Source organism: Mustela nigripes, chromosome 9 (assembly GCF_022355385.1).
Source record: "Mustela nigripes isolate SB6536 chromosome 9, MUSNIG.SB6536, whole genome shotgun sequence".
Lineage (NCBI taxonomy): Eukaryota > Metazoa > Chordata > Mammalia > Carnivora > Mustelidae > Mustela > Mustela nigripes.
In genome coordinates, this window is record NC_081565.1 from 32,867,078 (window position 1) to 32,893,464 (window position 26,387).

Below are 26,387 nucleotides of genomic sequence, written 5' to 3' on the forward strand. Positions count from 1 at the left end.
CAGAGCCCCTCTTCGAGGACCCTACCACTCTCTGCTCTGTCTTTTGGTTACTCAGGTATAAGTCTTACAGATTGTCCAGGGTGAACATTGTACCAAGTTCTCAGTGCAGTCTGACAGAGAGCAGGTAGTTGGCAACTATTTGATGAGTAAGTAAGCACACGAGTTTTCCATGACTCCATTCGCCCAGCTCTCTTTGACTGCTCAGGTCGGAGAAGGAGCCCTTGACCATCTCCCACTGGTCCTTTGGACAGGGCCAAAGGCAGGCTCCAGAGAGGCAGTATGCACTTGGAGGAAGTGGCGATGGGCGTCACTGGAGCATGTCCCTGGCTCCACTGAGAGACAAGTCAAGTGTCTCTTGGAGCCCTGGCCGCCCCTCTTTCTTAGTACCTGCTTGGGTAGTCACTCACCTGTGACGTCTAGGTCAGGATCAGTGCTGGAGAGGGTGTTGTGTGCAGCCTGGTGCCCTGGGATCCCCATGCTTGGCTTCACCCAGGGGCTGTGGGGCTTGGATGCCATTTCTGAGCTCTTGGGAAACTAGGCCAGCCTCCCGGGAGACATCTCACCCTTGGGTCCTTCAGGCCAGTGGAGCACTGGTTCGGAGACTTCTCCTGGTTGCTCTCTGGGGACATTTGATTTACTGAGGATCTGAGGACCTGTAGTATAGATCTTATTTTGTTAGTTGTGAGTACTCCCTACCTTATGTCTATTTCCTTTTGAATCTAAGGCATGCAGAACAATGAGAAGAGCCCAAAGGAAAGAGTTGGAGAACATGGGTTCTTTGAGAACATGGGTTCCCTGAGAACAGGGGAACTTTGGTTCCCACTGTGGTGTGTCCTGGGCACGGTGCTTCATCTTGCTGCATCTTAGCTTCTGAGGGTGAGACATCATCACTGGGAGGCAAGTTCAAAGATACCCTGTCCTTCCCAAGCACAGATAAGCAGGCAGCTCATGAGACTGTAAAGACCGCTGGATTCTGAATCAGGAAACTTCTGTGACCTTTGGCGAGTTGCCTAACCTCACAGAAACTTGTTTTTCCCATCCATAAAATGGGGATAGTGTATGCTTTCCAGCCCACCTCCTAGGTGGTTGGGAGCTCTGGAGATGTCATAAGTGTCAAAGTGCTTAGTAAGTATGAAGGAGGTGGCAGTGATCCCAGCCTTAAGCAGCTACAATTAAAATCATTAAGTCAACTAATATTTCTCAAGCACCTACCTTGTTCATGGCAATGCACCGAATGCTGAGACACACAGATATATAGCCAAGGATTTAGAACTTGAGGTTTCTGAACCTTTTGCTTTCTAAAAATCCCCCAACATAATAATCCTTAGATACCATTGCTATTATCAGCCAGAACAAGTTTCCAGAGGGCTGAGAAAAGTCAGAGAACACGTGGAGGGGATGTGAAACCAGGCAGAAGGGCAGAACCAGCCATCACTGAGGGCCCACAGGGCGCTAGGTACTATGTGTGTGTGGTGTCCTTCAGTCTTCAAGACAATCTCCAAAAGATAGATGAGCAGTAGCGCAGTCCACAGGCAAGGAGACTGAAGTGGTGGGAAACAGAACATGGGTCCAGACCCTGCAGATTGCCCAGCTCTGATGCCCTGGTGGACTGACTGACTTATTCAGCCCTGAACAAGTTCAGCCCTGAACTTTACTCCACAAAGATCTGTTGTGCTGACATTTGAACAGAGGGATTTGATTTTTTGTCTAAGCTTCACTTTTTGCTTCCTCCTCACCGGGCTCCTCAAGCTGACTGGGTCTTTCCCGTCTTGCAAGGAGACACGTCAGGCATCAGCCTGGGCACAGCCTCCAGGATCCTGGCCAGCATCATGAAGTGAAGGGAGGGAGTGTTTGCTAGAGCCTGACAAGTAAAGGGGGTGGTCGAGTGGGGGCTTTGACCCCACCCTCAGTAATATCACTTTATGTTTCTCAAGATTCCTGTTAACCTGACCAGGGCGTTTGTAACACTGAATGAAGCTTCTATTTAGAAATGAGAAGATTTTTGTGGTGAGGAAAATTCTGGGTGGTGATGTGGCAGAGTCCTCACCCTCAAAGGGGGTGGGACATGTGGCAGGAAGTGCAAGAGACCTGAGTTCAGACCCAGTTTGACAACCTATTGACTGTATGACCTTGGACAAGTCACTTTGTCTCTCAGAGCCTCATTGACTCGTCTGTGGAGGCACTGGTGTGTAGGTGGTTATGTAATTTCACATATAGAGACTTGGATTATCTGGTACAGAGAAAGGGGTCCATAAACGTTGGCTGTTATCTATAGGTGGGATGAGAGTACCACGTGGCTACCATCATGTGAGGCCAGAGGTAATGACAACTTCCACTGCCCAGGCTTTAGCTCTACTCTGGGGTCAAAAGATGACAAGATAAAAATGGAAAACCCCATACATTAAAAAAAAAAAAAGATTACAAGAATCTCTGGTTATTTAGTAGCAGATTTATTTTTTGTGTAGCAAGTCACCCATTCATATTCTGTATATGCTGTAAGGACCTGCAGAGGCCATGAAGCTGCAGGGTCATAAGCTAAGTCATAAAAAGGTAACAATGATAGTAATAATACTAATGAGCATTCACTGAACGTGAATCATTAAATCACACTTATATGTGTCAGGCACAACACGTACATTTTTCTCATTTAATTGTCACATCATTCTTATTAAGCGGGTATTAACATAATTCCCATTCCTCACTTTCAGAGAAGAGACTACTTACAGGGCAGTAACAGTATTAAGAGGACAAACAAGATGTTAAGAAACCCAGAGGCTAGCCACAGAGGCAAGGGGCAAAGAGAGGGTGTGGAGTCACCAGTGTCCAGAGAGGATTGGGACAACGGGAGAGAGTCACCTCGCAGGAGCCATAGTCTTGAAGAGCTGCAGCTGCTGCCCGACCCTTGGTGCCCCAGCGGGGGAGCATGATGGGACTACACAGTGGTCACCCGCTCCTCTCACCCTCTGCTCTCACGCAGATGCCTTGATGCCTTGTACAGCCATACCCACCCGGAAGCCAGCCAGCAAGGGTACCTGGGAAATGTAGTCTGCAGGTTCAGCCCCTCAGGACACAGAGCAGGACAGAAAAGGGCTGGGACAGGATGGAAGGATAGGAGTGGTGCACATGGAAAACAGTCAGCCCATTTACCTGAAGCCGCCCTGCTAACAAGATGCAAAGCTTGGTCTAAGTGCTTAACACAACCTGGCAGGTCACATGAGGACAGGAGGGGACTGTCATGAGCAGGTCACCGTGCCCCAGCCAGAGAGGCCCACTACTGCTCAATTCCACCTACTTGTTGCCATCTGGAAAGGGAGACCCAGTGTTGCCAAAGCTTCTCATTTTTAAGAGAAGCTGAAAATACGGATTTCATATAATGCCTTTCATTCTTTACTATTGGTAAATGATTTTAGCTTAAAATCATACTGGTAAATGGATAAAGAAACTGCGGTACATCCATACAATGGAATCTTAGCAATAAAGAGACGTGCACTAGCAAGTCGTGACAAGTCACGGGGAACCTTAAGTGCATGTTGCTGAGTGAAAGAAGCCAGTCTGAAAAGGCTATACTGTAAAAATCCAAGCATATGATATTCTAGAAAGACAAAACTTTATGGACAATGAGAACAATGGTTGCAAGGGGCTTGGGGGAAGGGGAGAGAATGAATGTAGGAAACACGGGATTTTTTAGGGCAATGAAACTGTTCCTATGCTGCTGTAGTGCTGACTCCGCGACGCTCTGCATCTGTCGCAACCCGCAGAACTGTCCAAAGACTGAACCCTCATGTAAATTATGGGCTTTAATCCATAATAATAGGAATATATGGGTTCATCAGTTGCAACAAAAGTACTGCATTAACACACGATGTTAGTAATAGAAGAAACTGTTGAATTAGATGTAGGGAGAGGAGGCGTATGGGAACTCTTTACTTTCCATTCAATTTTCTATAAACTTAAAACTGCTTTAAAAGTAAGGGCTATTTAAAAAAATACTGAAAGTGCCCTGTGGGGCAAATACAACACATCTGCTGCATCTAGCTATGAGTTTGTGACTTCTGACCTAATCCAACACCCTCATTTTATAGAGAGGAAAACTGAGGCCCTTCCTATCTCCAAAACAAAGTGAGAGCAGTGCTTCCCATCTTGGGATGCTGAGGATCTTCCCAACAAAGGCCCTCCTCTATTCCCCACCAGAGGTCTGCTGCTTGTGGAAGAAGAGGCAGCTGAGGGCAAAAGCCAGTGCAGAGCTCTGGCTCTGGTCAGACTAGCTGAGCTGAAATGCTCCAGCAGGTGGTGAGAGCCTCTAAGAGCCCAGATACTCTTAGTGTCCATGTTTATTTAGCCAGAGACTAGGCTCCCTCCCAGCTTGGCCTGGATCACACTCACTGAATTGGATGCAGAAAGGAGTGGATGCTTGTGACCCTTGTATGTGCCTTAGAGCAAGACAAGACTCAGCAGACAGGAGCTGCCACTGGCAGGGCCCAAGCCTGGAGCTCAGGGACCGTGATGTTACAATAATGTTAGACAGTTGAGGAGGGCTGGATGATCTGTCCTCTAATTTTTTTCTATCTCTCTGATTTTTTTCTTCCCATCGGAGCTAGGAAGCAGGTAGGACAGAGGTCATTATTCTGGTTTTGTGGATCAGTAAACAGATGAAAGAGAAGTTAGGTGACTATCTGTCTTACATCAACACAGCCAATGAATGGCAGAGCTGGCATTTGAATCCAGACCTTCTTTTTTTTTTTTTTTTTAAAGATTTTATTTATTTATTTGACAGAGAGAGACCACAAGTAGGCAGAGAGGCAGGCAGAGAGAGAGAGGAGGAAGCAGGCTCCCTGCTGAGCAGAGAGCCCGATGCGGGACTCGATCCCAGGACCCTGAGATCATGACCTGAGCCGAAGGCAGCGGCGTAACCCACTGAGCCACCCAGGCACCCCAGACCTTCTTTTAAATATTAATTACCAGGATGCCTGGGTGGCTTACTAGGTTAAGCGTCTGCCTTTGGCTCAGGTCATGATTTCAGGGTCCTGGGATCAAGTCCCACATTGGGCTACTTGCTCAGCCAGGAGCCTGCTTCTCCCTCTGCCTACCACTCCCCCAGCTTGTGTATTCTTTCTCTTGGACAAATAAATAAAATCTTAAAAAAAAAAAAGAATAATCTTTGCCTAACGACAAAAAGAACTCTTATAAACACTATTCTAATTGGTAACTGTATTTCCCATAGGAGTAAAAGTTAGCCTTCTGGAACTACACGTATATGAGGGTTTAACATGTATATGCAGATAATGGGAGGCAAGGTTCTCACTTCAGAGAAGGAAATTACACACCAACATGGGAAGAGAATAAATTAGAGTTGGAGGTATTACTATGAGTTTATACCTATTTTTTTTTAAAGATTTTATTTATTTATTTGGGAGAGAGAGAGAATGAAAGAGAGAGAGCATGAGAGGAGAGAAGTCAGCGGGAGGAGCAGGGAGCCCGATGTGGGACTTGATCCTGGGACTCCAGGATTATGACCCAAGCCGAAGGCAGTCGCTTAACCAACTGAGCCACCCAGGTGCCCTATACCTATTTTAATATATATAGAAGATGGATAGAGGAACATACATAGATACACGTGTACTCATGGGTTACTCTACTTCTGTCTCTTCCTGCTTTGTCTGCTGAGGGGGCCTCAAAGCAGTGACATCCCAGTAGCTATGAGCACACTCATTGTCCAAACCTTGGTTCCTAGATGCCATACTCCAATAAAAGGAGCCACGTTCCGCTGGAGAAATGGCCAGTTCTAGGACTGAGTCAGGGAAAATACAAGGTGATCCTGAAGCCTAAAGTGGTGCCAGAAAGTAAGGAAGTATTAAAAGACAAAAAAAAAAAAAAAAAAGATGGGACATGTCAAAAGGACATGAAGCAACCCAAAAGAGCTTCCAGTGGCTAAAGTAAATATACATAATCCTAGATTATAACTTAAAGGACAAAAAAATCAAATATCCATGAGTCCATATTGATATAAATAAATAAATAAGAAGAGCCAAATCTTCCTTACAAAAGAATTCCAAATAATAAATATAGAAGGAACGAGGGAAATAGAAAATCACCTTTAGAGCACCATGATAATAATTGCAAGATCCACTGATGATGATAAAATTGGTAGGCAAAACCTTAAGAAGAAACAGGATATTTGTACAGCCTCAAGTGACCGCTCCCCAAATGTGGTAGTTTCAACATATGTCCACAAAGTCCTTGATATTCCTCCCTCCAGAGGAAGGACTGAATTCCTCACCCCTTGAACTTTGAGGGTAGTGCAGGCTGAACTCAGTGGCTTTCTTCCCTGAGCGGAAAATGGGAAGAGGGAAATAGTAATGCTACCACGGAGCCAGTCTGGCAGGCACTACCTCAACCAAGTGATCAAATTTAACTTCACGAGCAATAACATTATTTATGTCATACCTCTTATAACACAATGAGGAGGGAACTTCATCTGTGTGACATTCTTCTGAAAAACGCATTAGTTCTGCCATGTCACGAGAAAGCATCAGACCAACCCAAGCTGGAGATATTCTACAAAATATCTAAGCAGTACTCTCCAAAAATGTTAAGATAATGGAAAAAAAAGTGGGGGGGGGAGACTGAGAAACTGTTACAGATTGGAGGAGAGTGAGGAGGCATTGTGACTAAACATAACGTGCAACACTGTATTGGATTTTGAAACAAAAAAAAAGGGATATAAGTGGGAAAATTGGTGAAATCTTAGTGAAGTCTGTAGTTTAATGAACAGTTTTGTGCCACTGTTAACTTCTTTGCTTTGATAATTATACAATAGTTACTTAAGATGTTAATATCAGGAGAAGTTGGAGGAATGCTCTGTTCTATCTTTTGCAACTCTTCCATAAATCAAAAGTTTTCCCAAATTGGGGCGCCCGGGTGGCTCAGTTGGTTGAGCGTCTGCCTTTGGCTCAGGTCATGGTCCTGAATCCTGGGATCGAGCCTTGCATTGAGTTTTCTGCTAAGCGGGGATTCTGCTTCTCTCTCTCTTTCTCTGCCCCTCCCCACTGTCCTTCTCTCTCTCTCAAATAAATAAATAAAATCTTGGAAAAATGTTTTCCAAAATAAAAACATTGTAAAATAAAGTATATTTGTTGCACAAAGATATTGATAGTCCCCACTGAGGAACTCCCAAAGCCAGTGAGAACTTGCCCCTGCTGTATAGTTCTAAAATATCCATGGTCAAAATTAAGCCTTCAGGTCTCGGATCTGGTTTATTTGATACTGGTCCATATTGATCCTTCTAACAACCAAGAAGGGAGTCAGATATTCACTGCAATGCCCAGACGAAGGGAAACAAGACACAGATAACAGTACCCATCTTCTCATTGAACACGTGTGACGAGTCTAGCCCATAGAAAGAGAAGGGTTTGCCTCTGGTCACACAGGCTAGGGGGCCAGCCCAGCACTAGTGTTTCCATCTCTCTATCCTTGAAACTCTCTTGGCTGCTATTTCAGGGCAGCTTCAGACAAAGCTTAAATTTGGACTATTTGGGAAGGCAAAAAGAAAGCAAAGGAGAATAATTCTCATCTTGCCCCCACCCCCTTCTCACCTTTGAGTTAAGCAATAAAGCTGAAAAGATCCTTCAGCAAACAAATCCCTTCTCATTATAGAATCCACGGGCACATCAGTTCTTAGGAAACCTGAAAGGCAAGCTCCTTTGGAAGGAGGGCTGTTCGTACACGCCTGTCCAGGTCCCCTCTTTCCTGTTCACTCTCAAGGAAGCAGAATGTCTGCTTCAGGAGAAGCAGCTCACTGGACAGTCAGGTTCCCAGACCACCATGGCCAGACCAGCTGGGGCTGGTGGGAGCAGTAGGCTTCCAGGAAGGCACCCTGGCCAAGGCACAGTCTATACTTACCTATTCCAGTGCTGGATTCATTTTCCACGTTGGAATGTGCTCCGGAGCATTTGTCACTGATGGGAAAAGGCATTTGTGGGGTTGGGCCCATGTGGGTGATCAGATGAAGATTGTCGCCACGCCAGAGGATGAGCCCTTTTTTTCTTCAAACAAAAAGTGAAGCTCCCTTGTCCCTTTCAAACTGTGAGAAAACTGGATTAGTAGGAAATGATTTTGCTCCTGAAATTGGGGCCAGGAACTTTGGGCAAGGTTTTGGCTGCACCGAGAGGTGGAATTGCCTTAGAGAAGGAAAATGTTTGCCTAAGTCATAGAAAGGCAGAGAAAAGACCCCATTCGGGCCATCCTATTTGGGAGATGGAGACTGCTTTCTTTAGTTGCATAAACAAAATATTAAAGCTTTTTGTTCAAGAAGCCTATATCTCAGGGGAAAGGAATGCAATCATTCCAGTAATTAACATTTCCCTCCACAACTGTGGTTTGCATCATGCGGGATCTTCTCATTTTGATCCTCTTGGTTCCCAGAAAATGTAGTGTTTCTTCTTCAGGGCCTCATAGAGGAGAGATGGTATTGACAAGAAGACTTTGCATACCTATGATGTCAGAGTCCAAAGTTTCAACTCTTAGTAGATCAGCTTTTAAGATAAAAAAAAAAAAAAAAAAAAAAAAAAAGCAGTTTAGGGGAAGATTCTGAGTGTTGCTGTCACATCTACCTGGGCTTGAATCCTGGTCCTGCTTCATAGCTATGTGACTGATCTCCATAGTATTGGTTAACGTCTCTGTATCTTTGTTTTTTTTTGTCTTTAAGTTGGCATAATAACTCTTCCTTAATGACATTGTTGGGAACCAGCCCCCCACAAGAGTTCTATCATGTAAGAGCCATTCAGAAGACATTCTTGTTGAATACCTCTTGACCATCTTCTCCCTCTTAAGTAGATAAGCAAGAACTTATCTCTGCCTGTTTTGTTTTGTTTTTTTTTAAATAACTGCCGTATGGAGCTATGGGATTTAATTTTAAATTAAAAAATTTTTTTAAAAATTTTATTTATTTATTTGACAGACAGAGATTACAAGTAGGCAGAGAGGCAGTCAGAGAGGAGGAAGCAGGTTCCCTGCTGAGCAGAGAGCCTGACATGAGACTCTATCCCAGGATGCTGGGATCATGACCTGAGCTGAAGGCAGAGGCTTTAACCCACTGAGCCACCCAGGCACCCCGGGATTTAATTTTAATAATAGCTTTCAAAACATTCAGCAGATTAACTAGAACTTTCTACTCTGAGCAAGCCAATCACAATATAGTTCCTCTACCTCTTCTTTGTAGGAATCACCATCATTTTAAGTGGCTAATTAATTGTGAAATGAATTGTTCAATGATTTGTCTTACTGGAATGTTACTTTTATGAAGGTAGGGTTGGTCGGGACAGTGTCTGTCATGTTTATTGTTATAACCCTCATACGAGGTGCTGGCTAGCATGTGTGCGTGTCTATGAGAGAGAGAGAGAGAGAGAGATCCAATAGTATTTGCATGAACAAATGAATTAATAAAAACTAAACTTTGTAACAAAACCAATCAACAAAAGGAAGATATTTCTATATTGGAAGGAAAATATTTCACATGATATTATGGAAGATAACACAGTGCATTGGCTTTTACTTAAGTTTTGACTGAATTGCTTATGATAGTTTAGCCGTAAGCCATGAGAGATAACTATAGGAATATCACTAGAATCGATGGGTTCAAATCCCAAGTCTTGTCACTTCCTAGCTGTGTGGCTTTAGACAACTAAGTTCTTTTTATACCTCTGGGCCTCCATTTTTCTAGCCATAAAATGTAAAATAATCTTTATCTCAGGTCTTTACTATGAGTATTACAGATAATATCAATGATGCTTTAATAAAGTGCCTGGCACATTGGACATGTTTGGCGAAGGGAGCACCTGGGAGAGGTAGTACAGTACAGTGGTTAAGAACATAGCTTTTGAAGTTATAGTGCCTGGGTTCAAATTCTCATTGCATTAATTTATTAGCTGTATGCCTGCACAAGTTACCTAGCCTCTTTGTGACACTTTTCTTCTCATCTACAAAATGGAGATGATGATGATGACCATCATCATAATAATACCTACCTTTTGTGGTCATTGTGAAATTTAAATAAGTTAATAGGTAAAGGGGCACCTGGGTGGCTCAGTGGTTTAAAGCCTCTGCCTTCGGCTCAGGTCATGATCCCAGGGTCCTGGGATGGAGCCCCGCATCGGGCTCTCTGCTCAGCAGGAAGACTGCTTCCTCCTCTCTCTCTGCCTGCCTCTCTGCCTACTTGTGATCTCTGTCTGTCAAATAAATAAACAAAATCTTAAAAAAAAAAGTTAATAGGTAAAATGCTTAGAGCAGTGTTTGGGGGGCTGTGTGTGTACACACACACATACATATATGTTAAGCCTAAGTGTTGCTGTGATACTTTGATAGCAAATGTTTATCCTTTGAGGATATAGTCATTTTCAGAAGCAGCCAATAATTAATCCCAGCCATGTAGGTGATCAAGAGAAATAGAGTTTTTGGTAAAAATAAAGTGTTTTATTAATTTGTTCACTTGGTTACTATTTCTTTAGCCCTAAATGTCAGTAGCCAGGAAATCAGGCATGAAGTGGATAGTGTCTTTGGTCTTGAGGGGGTCTCTGGCCAGGCTGAGGAGACAGATACGTAGCAGAAGAGCAGTCTATAGGAAAGGGCAGAAAGAGCCTCGGAGCAGGAGGCAGGAGGGTTGAATTCTGTTTCCAGCTGTGATTTGAGCCTGCTGTGTGGCCTTAGACAAGTCCTGTTCCCTCTCTGGGCCTTTGTACCTTTGTCTTGGAGGAGTTAAATTTGATACGATCTGTGGAATCATCCTGTTTGTAGTCCTCGGATCTTAGACTTTTTTTTTCCCCCAACAATATGGTGCTGCTTCCAGCCATTTTCTTCTTTTGAAGCCTGTGTGGCCTCTACAGGAAGGTATGTGAATTCCACACCTTCCAGCCGGCCCGCCCACCTGTCAGCCTTGAGTAAGCGCCTGTCTTGGCCCTGTGGAGGGAGTCAGAAACCAGCTCCCTGACCTCACGGGCTGTGCAGGGAGCACTTGCCACCGTCTGGGCCTCAGAACCCCATGTGTATAGTAAAGGGGCTCTGCTCAGAGGTCTCCAGGGTTCCTACAACAGCTCCATCCCATGCTGTCAGGGTGGGAGGACAACACGAGGGGATGTTCTCCAGCAGCGTTTTACAAACTGTTTAGGGAAACTGACATTCTGTGGGATGTGAATAATGTTCAGTAAAGCAAAAGACGGGGAGAAGGTGTTGTTTCAGCCTTCAATATTTAGTTAAATTTAAATAAAAATTCTCAGGATGTTTAACATGTTCATTACACCTTGAATTTCCTCGAGGGACAATGCAGTAGATAGACAAAAGTAAGCTCACAGAGTGGCTGAGAGCACCAGCTAGGTTTTGAATCCTGGTTTGCTACTTTCTAGCTGTGTGACCATGGGGAAGTTCACTGGCGTCTCTGATCTGCAGCTTTAACACTATTGTGGGGATGAAATGCACCATTGCATGCAGAATGCTCTGCACACTGCCTACAATATAAGCACTCAGTACATGCAAGATCATTATTGTATTGCCCATGTGGTTCTTCTGTGGAGAAGTAGTTAGAAGCATCCCTTAGGATGCTGGTGTTCCGTGAGCCCAGTGTGGGCAATACTGACTGCTCTGCTTGTTTGAGCACTATGCCTGCCTTGTCACCCTGCCATCGGAAGACTCCTGTGAGTACCTGCCCCCTTTCATCAACTTGTGCTGAGCACAGGGTCTCTGGGCATAATGGGCACAGAGCTTAGGTACTGAGCACAGGGTCCTGAAAACTTAGAGGAGCCCAAAGAAGGGTGAGTAGGTGGGTGTGGTGGCAGCAGGGGGCATCTGAGAGGTCATTGGAAAGTATGAGGCTAGAGAGATGGGCTCGGGAAAAGTCGTGGGAGGCCCCAAGGCCAGGATGAAGAATCAAGGCTTTACCCTGTAGTGACAGGGGATTGTGATGGAGGTGTCTGGGGGTGCTTGCTCCACAGTGCCCAGAGGTACTGCCACCTGCTCTGTGTTGCCTCACCTCCAGGGCACATCTGGAAAGACAGCAGTGTGAACAGCTAGACCAGGAGGCAGGAGTCACAGATAGAGGGTTGGCCCCCTCTCTGCACTGGGTTCGCAGGACACGGCACTTTGGTTCTCCATGTCTCAACTTCCACTTCTGTGAAATGGGGGGAATCACCCTTCCTGAGCAGCCTAACCCACAGAGCTATAGAGGGTTCATTGAGATAAAGTATTTCAGTAAGCACCAGAAGTTGACATCCGACTATGTACCAGGCCTGTATTCAGGCCCAGAGAAGACTGAGATGAGCAACACTGATCTCTGCTCTGGGGGGTGGAGTGTTCGGGCTTACAGCACAGTGAGATAAGTGATATAGTCAAGTCAAATTCATGGAAGGGCCCTTCGTCCATTGTGGAGGCAGGAAGGCATTCAGGAAGGTTCTCCAGAGGGGGCAATGCCTCAGCTGAGTCCAGGCATTCTGGGTAGTTAGTGGTTGAAGAAATAAGTAAGGTTGCAGGCAGAGGATGCAGTGTGACAAAGGTATGGAGGAATGAAAACTCTGTGGTCTATATGGGCAAACGAGGAGCCGGTGGTATTGTTAGGGCACTGCATTTGAGCTATGGAAAGAGACTCAATGGATGCTGCTGGCAGGAATAATGCTTGCATTTAAACAGAGAACATAGCCACATAGGACCTGATCTGAAGCTCTTTCTGGAGAATTTTGTGAATTAGCTAGTATAAAGCTTTGTTTGTGCCGCCTGAAATTTTCCCATGGTCCCATGGGTCTCTGTGAGAGGTTACATCAGTGGTGCTGGGCAGACCACAGGCCTTGAATGCCAGGCTGAGGAGTTTGCTCTGCAGCCTGCAGTCTAATGGAAGAATTAACCATAAAAGCCAGGGGATTTAGAATGGAATCCTTGGCATTCTTTGCATGTGCAGGGCTGGCTAGGCAAGGAGGTTCCCAGAAGAAAAACAGAAGGACCTTTGCCCTCCACCTGCACTTAGGCAAAAAGTAGAATTAGAGTAAGGTTGTTTGAGTGATCTGGCTATTGTGCCTGCCCTTTGGGCTTCAGCATCCAATCTCCCATATTGCAGGGGCTTAAGGCATGCCGCTCAGGAGGCTAAGTGGTAAGCCCTAGCCGCTGCCCAGGCTTTGGGGAGTTATTGCAGGCAAAGAAGCCCGAGCCATGATATTAGTCCTGCTGTTACCCAGAGAAGGGAACTTGGCTGTCCTTCCCCAGCTGGGAATGCATGCTATCCAGCTTGCTGCCATTGGGGGGAGTGTCTCCTTGTCAGCCTACTCCTTGAGCTCCCTCTGGGCTTCTGAGCTCGACCATTGGCTCTCCCATCTCAAGGCCTCTGGGGTGGAGAGAAGCAAGGACTGGGAGACACAGGGCCAAGCTCTGGCCCTAACCTACTGTGTGACTGTGGGCAAGTCCGCTCACCTCTTTGAGCTTCAGTTTGTTCATTTCCAGAGTGAGGAAGGGCAGATATGAGCATTAAATAAGATAAAGTGCATGGGAGGGCTCTGCAGTGGAAGAGGTATCCTTATCTTTATTAAGAGAGGCAGAAGGGGAAAGCAGAAAAGCAGGACAATGAATGGAAATGTGAACGTTGCCCTGTTATTTGATAATCTTATATTATTCCAAAGTTTTATGGCATAGTATGGGCATTTTATCTATTTTTAAAAAATTAACTTTACCTCTTAAAGGTGCATACTGAAATATTTATGGATAAAACTATATAACATCTAAAATATGCCTTAAAATAAGGAAAGGGTGATGTGAGTGTGGGTAGGGATGAAATAAAGAGTTGGTTGCTAAAGCTAGGTGATAGGTACCCGGGGATTCATTATGCTATTCTGCCTACTTTTCTGTTTACATTTTCCCATAGTAAAAAGTTGAAGAGCATGGCATTTAGAGTCAGACTGACCTGTCTTCACCATTTAATAGCTGACTCAGGGAAAGTCACTTCCCCTTTGCCATCCCTCTGTCAACAAGTATACTAATAATAGTACCTGCTTCGTAGGGTTCTCACAGAGACCCCACGTGATAGTGCATTTAAAGTGCTTACCTCCATTCCTGGAACACAGTAGGCATGTGATAAATTATGATTCCCTTCCCTTCCCCTCTAGAGATCTTCATCAAATGTCATCTGTTATCCCCCTGCCCTGCTGGGTGTATCCAGACTCTCTGCACCAGGGCCCGTCTCAGGTGGAAGAAGATGATCATGCCCAAAGCTTTCTCCAGTGGTTGGTGAACAGTCAGCTTGCTGAGTTCGGTTGAAGGAAGCAAAGGGAGCTAAGGTGGTGTCCCCACCCACCCTGGGAGAAAGGGAAATGGGTGAGGGCAAAGCACTTGGATTGAGCATTTTCTCTATACTGGCCATAGAGCTTTACAACCACCCTGTGAGGTCAGGGCTTTCACTCAGAGAGTTTGGAAACTTACAAGTAGTTGCACAGCTAGTGAGTGAAGAGGAAAGAGTTAGGATGGAAGAAACAGAGAGCAGATAAGCATAGAGGGTTGGAAAGAAAGTGGCTCCAGAGGAATGGCGAGGAAATGGGAATGGAATGAAAAAGGAAGAGGATGGATGGGGAGAAAGAAGCACCAAAGGGCACGGAGAGGGGAGAAAGCAAAGAAGGGGAACAGAAGTGGCCAGTTCCTCTCCTTCTCCTCCCCATCCCTCAGGTGATGAAATTACTTCAACACTGTCAGCCTCTGGACATGAAGGCTGGGAGATGAGAAGACCAAGCCTGTCTCCCCCCAGGGTCCCATTTTCCCCACTAACCTGACGCTGATCAGCACTGCAGGGTGGTGGACAGCGCCCAGGCCACACCCCAACTGGGTTGGCATCACCCTCCCTCCTGGATCACTCTTCCACATGCTAGGTCTGAGCCCCACAATCAGTACCCCCTTACCCCCTCTCCTTTAAGAGACCTTTCTCAGTGGGCTTAGGACCTGATCTGAAGGACCAGGCAGACTGGAGGTGAGGTATGGTCTTTCACCAATCAGCCTTGGGTAGGTACCGGGGGCTTCCCAAGAAGTATGAGATTCGGACTCTTCCCACACAGGCTCAGTGTGCTTGGAGAGTTACGACAGATGGGCTTGTAGAACAACAGGAGGCATCTGGACTAAGTAGAAGCTGGAGACCTGTTCTTGGAGCCTCACAGAAATCTAGCCCTTTCACTCATCAGCTGTGTGACCTTGGGGCAATCTAAGCTCTTCACTTCTCTGAGCCTGGTCTCTACATCTTTAAAGTGCAGATTATAGTCTGCCCTGCCTGGCTCTCAGGAGGTGTTTGAGCATTGAGGATTATGGGTGTAAAAGCACTTTTTGATCCTTGGTGCCCTGCACGCACATGAGCTTTCATTTCTGGGTGCCAGCCTGGGTGACTCTGAACCGTGTTTCTCTGTCAGGCTGGGGTTTTTATCCAGGGATTACACTAGAACCTCAACATGAGGTTAGTCCCTTGCTCTTCTCGATGTCACTCTTGGTATTTTATCTCTTGCTTTGTTCAGTGTGTGAAGACACACTCGCTCAGTCATTCTTAGTATGGAATATAAGGGAAAGATGTATATTTTTTGAAGAACAGATGATCTTTTATCAGAAAGTCCATCTAGATTCTCTTTTAGCCATTAAGAGTAAAACTTAAGTTCAATAATAACTATATGGATGGTTACTCTCAAATTTCCTCTCCTTTTAACCTGATTTTAATTTCTCTACTGCTTTCAGGCTGAGCTGCTACCAAGCTGATCCAAAGACAAGAACCAGGCTGACAAGCCTGAAACACTCTGTTCCAGCCATCAGAAGCAACACTGAACAGAGAGGTAGGATACTTTTATAACTGGATCAGTTTCCCCTGGCTGCTGTAACCAACTACCTCAAACCTGGTAGCTTAAAACTATAGCTATATATTCTCTTAGAGTTCTGGAGGCCTGAAGTCCCAAACTGAGGTGTCCGCGTGGCTGCAGTTCCTCTGGATGCCATAAGGGGGGCGGTAATGTGGGGTGGGGTGGGACGTGTTCCTGGCCTCTTCCAGCTTCTTGTTGCTGCCAGCATTCCTTGGCTTGTGTCCGCATCACTCCAATCTCGGCCCCTGTCTTCACATAACTTTTTCCTCTCTGTTTTCTCCTCCTCTGTCTGTACACAACTCCCTGTGGCTCTCTTTTATGAGGCACATGTGATTGCACGTAGGGCCTGCATGGATTATCCAGGGAAAGCACCTCCCGAGAAGATCCTTAACTTAACCACATCCTTTGGCAAGTAAGGTAATGTTCACAGGCTCCAGAAATTAGGACATGGACATATCTTTGCTTCCGCCATTCAGCCTACCACTCCATCTGAGAACCCTAAATGCATAGAATCATCTACCATCTCTTGTCCATTGCATTAATTAGTGGTGAGAAGCAAGATCTCTGGGAATCAGACCTCTAGGCTCCCATTCTAGTTCAGTTAGTTACTGAATACATGGAACGTATTCCTTCCTATTTCAGCACCTCAATTTCCTCCCTGAAAAACTGAAGACAGTATCTCCCATGCAGGGTTGTAATAAGGATTAAACAAAATACTCTGTGAAAATACCTAGTATAGCACCTGGCAGTACATACTCAACAAAGTATAGTATAGTATAGTATACTATACTATAGTATGTATAGTATATATAGCATAGTAAATACTCAACAGATGTTAGCTATTATTAGAGATGGTGGTTTTAGCATATGTCTACAAATTCTTTAATATTCCTCCCTTCGAGGGGTGGAGCTTAATTCTCTTCCTTTTGAGTATTGACTGGACCCAGTACCTCATTTTTTTTAAAGAGTTTATTTATTTATTTATTTGATAGAGACAGAGACATCACAAGTAGGCAGAGAGGCAGGCAGAGAGAGAGGGGGAAGCAGGCTCCCTGTCGAGCAGAGAGCCCAACGCGGGGCTCGATCCCAGGACCCTGAAATCATGACCTGAGCTGAAGGCAGAGGCTTTAACCCACTGAACCACCCAGGTACCCCTACAGTGCCTCATTTTTAATGGACAGAATAAAGCAGAAGTGACCACGTGTGACATCAAAGACTAGATCGAGATGCTCCAGCTTGCTCCTTGTTCTCTCTCAAATCACTTGCTCTGGAGAAGCCAGCTTGCAGGTCTCCAGCCATCAGCCAGCAGAGAGTAAATCAGGAAGAGGATCCTCCGGCCCCAATCAAGCCGCTGGATGCCTGCAGCTCTGGCCAGTACCTTGATTGTAATCTCATGAGACTCTGATCTAGACCATCCAGCTAAGCTGCTCTTGGATCTCTGACCCACAGAAGCTGTGAGATAACAAATGTTGCTTTAAGCCACCGAGCTTTAACATAATTTTTACACAGTAACAGTTAACTAATTATTATTATTTATCTTTAAACATTAATTATTGCATGCCAAGCAAGAGGGTTTACAGGGATGGCAGACTACCAGCCCTCAAGGAGCATTCATTCTGATGAAATGTCAAATGATGTTTGGAATAAAGTATGAGACAGTGCCAATGAATTGTATAGCATAGACAAGGCCAAAAACCTCTTTATTTAGACAACATTCTGTAAAGGGGGCTGCTGATCTGTTACTAGGATATATGCTGACATTCGGGCAGAATCCAACCATACTGGGAGTCTGTGTAAAACAGTACCTGTGGGGACTTTATGAAGGAAGAAACTCAGGCACTCTTTAACACACTGTCAGGGCACCTGGGTGGCTCAGTGGGTTAAGCCTCTGCCTTCAGCTCAGGTCATTATCCCGGATCCTGGGATCGAGCCCCAGATCTGGCTTTCTGCTCAGTGGGGAGCCTGCTTCCCCACCCCCTCTGCCTGCCTCTCTGTCTACTTGTGATCTCTGTCAAATAAATAAATAAAATCTTTAAAAATAAATAAATAAAATTACACACTGTCCCATGATCCAGCCATTCCACTCTTGAATGTATACCCCAGAGAAATGTGGTTCCCCAGAAGACAATTTCAAGGGTGTGTATTCATAGCAGCATTATTCATAATACCCCTGAAGTAGAAACCATTAACCAAGTAGGAATCCATTAACCAAGGCTTGCACTTGAACTTTGAGTAATATCCTATAACATGCTTAAAGATGTTCTTCAAATGTTAATAAACTCCCTGAGATAAGAGAGTATCACGCTCCTGCAGGTGGCCCAGATGTCCGTAAGCAAACTGTAATATAGTCACACAGTGGAATACTTCTGAGCAATAAAAAGGAACAAACTACCGTTATATTCAACAATATGAGTGAATCTCAGAGACATTACGCTGAGCAAAAGAAGTCAGAGACACAAGGGAGCATACCTGTTTACACCAAGATCAAGATGTAGAACATTTCTGGTATTTCATTGTGTTCACATAATAATATCTCAATTAAAATTTTTAAAGATAATTGGAACCACTAAAAGAGAATAGAGCATATTATTAAATAATAATTACATATATTTTAATTATATTTATGCCCAAGTATATATACAACATAGTGTAAGCTGAGGGGCTGGGACAAACATCCAGCTTCTTGATGGAGGATCTCCCTGGCTTTGCTGTGTGACTGACTGAAGGAGCACTTCCTAAGTGGGGTATGCTGGAGTACTGCAAAAATGTAAACTCAGCTTTAGCTACAGTAAGTCCTAATGTAGTTGGAAGACTGAACTGGAGGGATCATGGAGTACAATTCACTGTGAGTGAGAAATAAGCACAAACAGCAAGGGGTCATCTTGACAAGGGATTATACCCAAACTCTGCTTTGTGGGTTTGTAAAGGAATAAGCCTGAGCAGCCATTGGTACTAGTAAATCGTGTCACATTGTTGAGAGGCATGCAAATCAACCCTGCAAGCCCCCCGGAGTACCATGTAGTCCCTTCAGGCATGCCCCTAGAAACCCTAGTATTTGAGAGTATGTCCCAGTTCCCAAAGATCAAGAGTGAGTCAACTAAGGAGGTGTCTCCATTCAGGTCTGTTCTGGGCCTTTCTTGTCCCACATCCACACATCTTCCTCTAGAGTCCTGTTCTGGGCCACCTGAAGGAGCATGATACTCTCTTATCTCAGGGAGTTTATTAACATTTGAAGAATATCCTTAGGCATGTTGTAGGACATTACTCAAAGTTCAAGTGCAAGCCTTGGTTAACGGATTCCTAGAGAAGTTCTATTTTCTCTGCTCCCTCTTCAAGATCCCTGGGCCTTGCCTTCTGTATGCATCTGCAGGTTGCCTTCCTTGTCTACTGTTGAAGCCAGGCTTTGATCACATGACTTGCTTTGGCCAGCAGACGTTTGCACATGGAATGCAAGCAGATACTTCGTAAGCCTCCTTGCACAATGGGGTTTGCCATCTTTCTTGTTGCTGGGGACCTGAGTCGACCACATAAACAAGTCCAGGAAGACTTATCCTCCCGGAGGATAAGATCATGTCAAGAGAGATTCTAGCCATCCCAGCTGTCCCAGATATCCCAGCTGAGGCCCTGCACATACGAGTGAGGCCAGCCCAGACCAGAAGAACCATTCACCCAACTTACAGACTGGTGAGAGATAATCAACCTGTTTTTGTTTTGTTTTGTTATAAGCTACTATGTTTTGGGATGGTTTGTTATGCAGCACAAGCTGACAGATACAGAGAGGATGATACCATTTAGTAAAATCCTAAATTGGCTAGCCAGCTGAAGAAGAGGTGGTGGTCTGGGAGAGGGGCATTCCTGGGAGAAGAGATAAAATCCACAAAGGCACAGAGGCATGGAACAGTGTGGCCCATGGGGCTACCTCATGCTTTGGCCTCACTGGAGCGTAGGGATGGAGGTGGGAAATGACAAAGAATATAGTTAAAGGAGTAGGGGCAGGGGCTGGATCAGAAAGAGCCCTCTATACCAAGTCAAGGAATTTCCAGGTAGCCTGAGGTCTATGGGGAAACCATGGAAATCTTTTAAGCAGTAAAGAGACATAATTAGATTTGAAGCCTTAAAAATATCATAGCTGTTACTAATGGAGTGTTTACCGTATTCTGGGTGCTTTCGATATGTCTGGCAAAAAAAATGTAGCCAGGTTACAGGGTGGAGAGTGGATTTGAGGTGGTCAGGAGGTAACAGGCAGACCAGTGAGGCGACTCCTACAGGAGACTGAGGAGAGTGGATGAAAACCTGAACTGAGGGGATGGCCACTGGGATGGGAGACGATGGGGCAGATAGGCAAGGTGTTCGGGAGGCAGGACTGCCTCAGAGGACAGAGAACAGACTGCCTCTGTCCTCTGCATCAGCAGAATGAGGAAGGAGGTGGGGTCTGGGGTGACTGCTAGTGTCTGGTTTAAGTGGCTGTGGAGAATTTTGGAATTAGTTGCATTGAGGATTCTCAGTTTCATATAAACCCAGCTCTCAAGAACTGAACGGGGCTGGTGACTGTCTTACCCAGTCCATTCTCTCTGCCTCGCCACGGACAATACTCAGGCTGATGATAGGTAGTCTAGGGCCAAGCCATTTTATTCTGTGATTGGGGAATTATTTTTATTGTATTAAGAACTAGCACATAAGACCCATGATTTCATAAACATTATTGCTTAGCAAAGGGCCAAAGAAGTTGTTTCCATTTACAAAGTTGGTTAAAAGAAAAACGTCAGTAATGGTCCAGGTGTACACAGATATGGCTGAAATAGGGCATGGGTGCCGTTCAGGGCACTCTGCAGCATCTAGAGCACACATTTTTTCCAGGGGATCCCAGAGGGCGAAGGCCCATCTCTTCACGTGGCCGGATGGGACTGACCCGTGGCAGAGCCCGGCTGTTGGCCAGCATCTCTGTCTTCGAATCACCTTCAAAGCCAATTGCAACTTGTCCGAGTGAATGATTAGGTGGCGGCTGTAAGAAGGTAGAGACAATGAATATGCCAGTTCCTCAGAGGCCTTGAGGAGCCTCTGGCTTAGGGAAATGAACTTGTCCTCACCCGCCTGCCTGCCGCCTGTCTCCTACCTGCCTTTTGTGTAGATGTTTGCATTGTCCCAAGAAAAGACTCCTGCATTCAGACTAAAACTTTGTGTGTGGATGTGGGGACCTGGTCTTGGTGGACACTGGCAGAGATGGACTCGTCATGCCTCTGGGAATCCCAAGCTACCCCCTAGGCAGGTAAAGGGCAATGACAGGCCCCTGTGAAGGCACAGCCTCTGGCTCGGCAGACAGGCACATGAGCTCTGCAGCCCAGCAGCCTGCCCTAGCTACTGGGTGGTGGATTCTCGCCTGGACACAGCCTTTCCCCGTGGGCCGGGCCTCCCTTTGTGCAAGGCCACAACACAATGTGTGTAATCCTGCAGACCTGCCCCTCAGAGGCAGGCGGGCAGGAGCGCGCTTGGCTTCCTGTCTTGCTGAATGGGTTGAATGGGCGCTGGGCCTGCCCTTAATCCCCCAGAGGCTGACTGTCCCGGTTGGGGGAGGAGGGTAGGCAGAGGAGGAGGGAGTGGTGGGTAGCAGCTCACAAGTCTCCAGGCAGGAGGCTGGAGGGCCCTGCCCCAACAGTTTCTCCTACCTTTCTGGGGCAAGACAGGGAACCAGCAATGGCCTTGCTTGCTGGCACCCTCTTGGGACCCTCCACACTTCTCCCAGCACTGTTCTTGGCCAGAATTGGGTGTGTTAGAGTTAAAAGCAGGGATATCATTGTAGAAAAGAGCTTTGAAATCCCAGTATGTCAGAACCAGAAGCAGCCTCAGGAATTCCATTCTCCCCCTCTCATTTCACAGATGGGCTAACTGAGGCCCACATGGGTCAGGGACATGTTTAAGCTCACACAGTGAGTAAGTGGCAAACACAATGTAGGAAGCAAAGGCTCCTGATTTCAGTCCAGTGGCCTTTCCAGTAGTCTAACAGCTGTTTCCCAAACTGTTTCCTGCAGTACACCCAACTGCCGGGGGCCATTTAGTGCTCCCGACAAGAATTACATGGTGGGCTACACCGGGAAATGCTGTGACGCAGGAGCACATTAAGGAGCAGTCCACCAACTTGGACCTCCTCTCCAGCTTACCTGGCAGTGCACTTCTTTGTTTACACGGCATCCTTTCTCTCACAGAGTAGTACTCTGAAGCTCACACTCAGCAAATTCTGCCCCAGACCCTGCTGTGAACTCTCTGGAAGTGACTATGAACGTGGTGAGGGTGTTTCTGTTTGACCTCCCAGGGGTTTATGCCATGTGGGGGCCTAGACGGGCAGCATCACATCCAAGATTCAGAGTTGACCAGTGTTTATTACTGGGTGCCTTCCACCTTGGTTGTCTCTGACAGCCCTGTTGGCTAGCTAATAGAATCTCAACGTTACAGTCATGGAAACTGAGGCACAGTCATGGAAACCGAGGCACTTGGTACTTGGTTACTTAAAGTCATTTGGCCAACAGTCAGCAAAACTGGGTTTCAAGTCTAGGTCTGTCTAGCCTCTTAAATCCCATGTTCTTGGTCTTCTATCATGTTCCCCTTTCCTTTTTAAATAATTTTTGATAATAAGCAAAAAACATCACTGGAAATAAAAAAGGTTGGATTCATGCCCCATTCCAGCCTGATGTATTGTGTGACCCTAGACAAGACCCCCATTCCTGATGCATTGTGTGACCTTGGACAAGACCTCATCTCCCAAGGTCTCCTCTCCTGCCCCTTACAATGGAAGGGTTAGACAAGACACTTGGTCCCTGTGGGTCTCTCCTGCTCAGCATTCCATGACTCCATGATTCTGGTCCTCAGACCCAGGCACAGATCATCTTGTGGGGTAGGTCTAGGAATGAGGTGACATGAAGCTGGGCTCGTAGGTGGGGCAGAGACAGACCAGCACCTGCCTGAGAAGGCAGGGCAGGTGCCAGCTCACTCCTGGCATCTTATCAGAGCCATGGGAAACTGTCACCCAAGGCTGATGGAGTCAGCCTTGCATGGTGCTGGTTCTCAGTAGCATGACTTGTGACACCCTCACAGGCAATGACCTCCTTTGTGGGTGGTGGAGAAACTTGTAGGACTGGTGAGAGTGGGAGTCAGACAAGGGGCAGACAGGTAGTAAGACAGCAGTGTGGCATTCTAGACTTGACTTGGATTTACTTTTTATGGGCTGCATTTGTCATAAGTTAGCCAACAGGTGATTCTTTTTTTACAAGGAGGGGGTTATCTTAGTTGGGGTTAACCTAGAAGCAGACTCAAAGGCAAATATTCAAGTGCAAGTAAGTTTATTTGGGAGAGGATCCTAGGAAGTGCTTCCAGGATCATGGAAGTAAAGCAGAGCAGGGAGAGAACACCATGAATGACACGTTATCATGCAAGTGACCCCTGTTGGGCAACTGGATCTTGACCATGCTGGGGAACCAGTGTGGTACATGTATGTGTTCAGCCTCAGTGTTAAGCCACCTGAGGGGCAAGGCAACTGGAGTATGTATCCTCAGCTTGGGTGTCAGAGTGTCAGCCACTGGTTAAGAATCGTTTCTAGGGAGGGGGCTGTTCATTCCCAGCATGTCTGCTCTGCCCTGGGGAGGACCACCAGGGAGAGCTCCTAGGCAGAGTGGCAGGTGCTGAGGTCCCATGTGTCTGCCACAGAGGGTTGTGAGCTAGAAGCTGAGACAGCTACACCTGGGAAGGGGTCTAAGCTCCTCCTCAAAGGGGAGGGGGACGAAGGCTGAGTAAGTCATTTGCCATCTTGGAGCTTCAGGTCCCTCATCTGGCAGATGGAAGTGGAATCCCTGCCCTGTTTATCACACACAGGACCAAATCCTAAATTACACAAAGATGAGGAGTATATAGTCATCCCTCTCCAGTCTGTCCTCCCCGCCTGCCTGCCCCAATACCACATGTCACTTCTCATTCACTTCACCTAGAATTGTCAGCATTTGGGTCCTCTCAGCACCTATACATCTCTCCTGCTCCTCCTGGCCAGGAACACATCCCCCTTAGAATGGGAAAGGACTTTAGATTTAGAAATTATGATTCTTACATTCAAGAGGGAGCAGAGGTATATGGGCCTGGAAAACAAAAGGTCTGGATGAAAATCTTAGTTCATTCGTTCATTTGCTTAATATTTATTGAAGATTAAATAAAGATTATTGAAAACCTACCATACCTACAAGTTGATGGTGCTTGAGGAAGAGGACACCATTCCCAAGGGAGCTCTGTACCCTTGGGTAGGCTGGTCCCTTTCCCTTTCTTGGCTTGTCTCCGCATCTGTGAAATGGGCCAGGTGGCTCCTGAGGTCACTTCTAGCACTGTCATGTTTTGCTCTAAGTAGAGCACCCCCAGTCTCCATGAGATCTGTGGCCTGGTATCCAGGAGGTGTCCAGGAGGCCAGGTCCAGCTATGTCTGGAGACAGTGGGCATGGGCAGGAAAATATACATGACAAGCCATCCCATGAGACTATCACCATGCCTGGGCTTTGCCTGCTGAGAGCTCTGTGTAAGCTCTGCAAACAGCGGCTGAAGATGGTGGATTTGGGCAGCATTAAGCTGTATTAAGTTGAGCTGTTTCTACAAAGAATATGTTTTAGGATAAACCTGGAACCAAAGGCGCACTAAGAGGGTGTAACCCATGTGAGAAGTGGCTTTATGCCACCCCCAGCACCTAGCGCAGAGAACTGTTCCCCTTCTCCGCCCACATGCAGGACTCCCAGAGAAGAAAATTGCATAGCATCCCCGTCCTCTCTTTATTCTAGGAGCACATCCCTGGCGCTCTAGGCATATGACCCAGGCTGAGCCCATCAGAGGACGATTGGTCCAGGTACAATCATGTGACCCAAGCTGGGAAAATTCAGGTCCTTTCTTGGGACTTTTAAAAAAAGCTGATTAGAAAGAATCCTTTCCTGATGGGTGTTGGAGGTGTGAGCCTAGAGCTGTTGGGAGCCATGTCCTCATCGTGGGGAACCCTGTCTTGTGGAAGGAAAGAAGGAAGGCAACAGTTAGAGAGGAGAAGCTGAGAAGAGAGTGTCTTGGTGTTTGAGTTCCTTGTCCCAGACCTCCCAACCTAAGGCCAGCTCCACCCCTGTCCCTCTTGGTTATTAAATCAATAAAACACCTTCTTAAGCTTTATTAAGAAATAAAACATTTACTTGAGTTTTATTTCTGTCACCCCAAAACAAGAGAATCCTAAGTGAGAACAGAAGCTTCCATGTGTTGGGCTTACCATGCGCCAGGAGCATTTCACTGCATCGCCTTATATAACCCTGCACATGGCCATATGGACCATGATTATTATGCCCATTTTATAGATGAGGAGACTGTGAGGCAGAGGGTTGAGGGATTTACCTAAGGCCACTCAGATGTCACAAGCTGGCTAAGCAGGGATTCAAACCCAGTGCTGGCCAACACCAAAAACCTTGCGCTTGCCTCTTTAGTCAGAGGCAAGTGTATCCCCTGAAACCTTTCCAGTTCCCACCCTCTGGGAGACTGCCTTCAAGACAGACCCACCTTCCATGAGTTGACCAGAAATTCTGTGTCTTGGCTTCTGGGGCTGCATTTGCATTGCAAATAAAATTACTCCCATAGGAATTTTCAATCATGGGGGCTTATGATGGCTCTTACAGCTTAGCAAGTTAGAGTCAGTCTCCACATTTGACCTCTTCTTGTACCTTCGCTGAACTGAGCATGCTTTTTTGTTGACATCCTTTGGAATGTGAGACATTTCTGATCTTGTCAAATCCTAGCCACAAGAACTTCAAATAGTACTGTTATCTCCAAAGGCTCAAGAGAGGTGAAAGGACTTGCCTAGGTCACCCAGCTTGTCAGGCAGTGCAGAATCTGGAACCCAATTCTTTGTTTAGTTTATTCCTTTTCTGATAGATCTCTGGGCCCCTACAGCTCTCAGCAAGCCCTCTGCCACCAGACCCCTGTATCCAGTCATAGATGACAGTGTTGTTGGAGCTAGCACTAGTAAAGAATGTGCTGAGAGCCTTCCTTTTCTGCTTTTACCCAGCGAGAACTTGACTTTTCCTCACTGGAAACTCCTATGGGAGCTGTAGACAAGGCCGTGGGCAGGGACGTGGGGTAGAGTAACTACCCTACCTTTCAATGAAAGAGGGTTCCCCCAAAGCCAGTGCAGACTGGAGGGGGTGCAGGAGAGCTCAGGGCTGACCCAGGCACTGGCAATAAATCAGTGAGCAACCTTGAATATGATCATCACCACCTACTCTGCTTCTAAGAAAAAAATAATAACAACCACTCTTGTTGAGCAGTTTTGTACATCCCGACATCATAGTCACCCTGCAGAGCAGGTGCTATAGTCACCTCACCTGGCAGATGGCGAGCCTGAGGCCAAAGCCATGAAATCCCACGTCCAAGGCAACATGATGCACCAGCAAGTGGCAGAACCAGGATTTGAGCCCCGGCATTCTGGTTCTAGAGCTCATTCTATTAACTACCTCCCTGTAGCATCTCCCCCTTCCCCTGCCACAAACCACA

At 46.2% G+C, this 26,387-nt stretch overlaps 1 long non-coding RNA gene across 1 annotated transcript in view; it reads left to right on the forward strand.

Annotated features, from left to right (window-relative positions):
* The window catches only part of LOC132025079 (uncharacterized), a 43,192-nt gene that overhangs the window by 7,253 nt on the left and 9,552 nt on the right, over positions 1–26,387 (forward strand). The window contains exon 3 of the long non-coding RNA XR_009406408.1: positions 15,727–15,821. This is a non-coding gene — a long non-coding RNA (uncharacterized LOC132025079). The remainder of the gene's footprint in view (positions 1–15,726; positions 15,822–26,387) is intronic.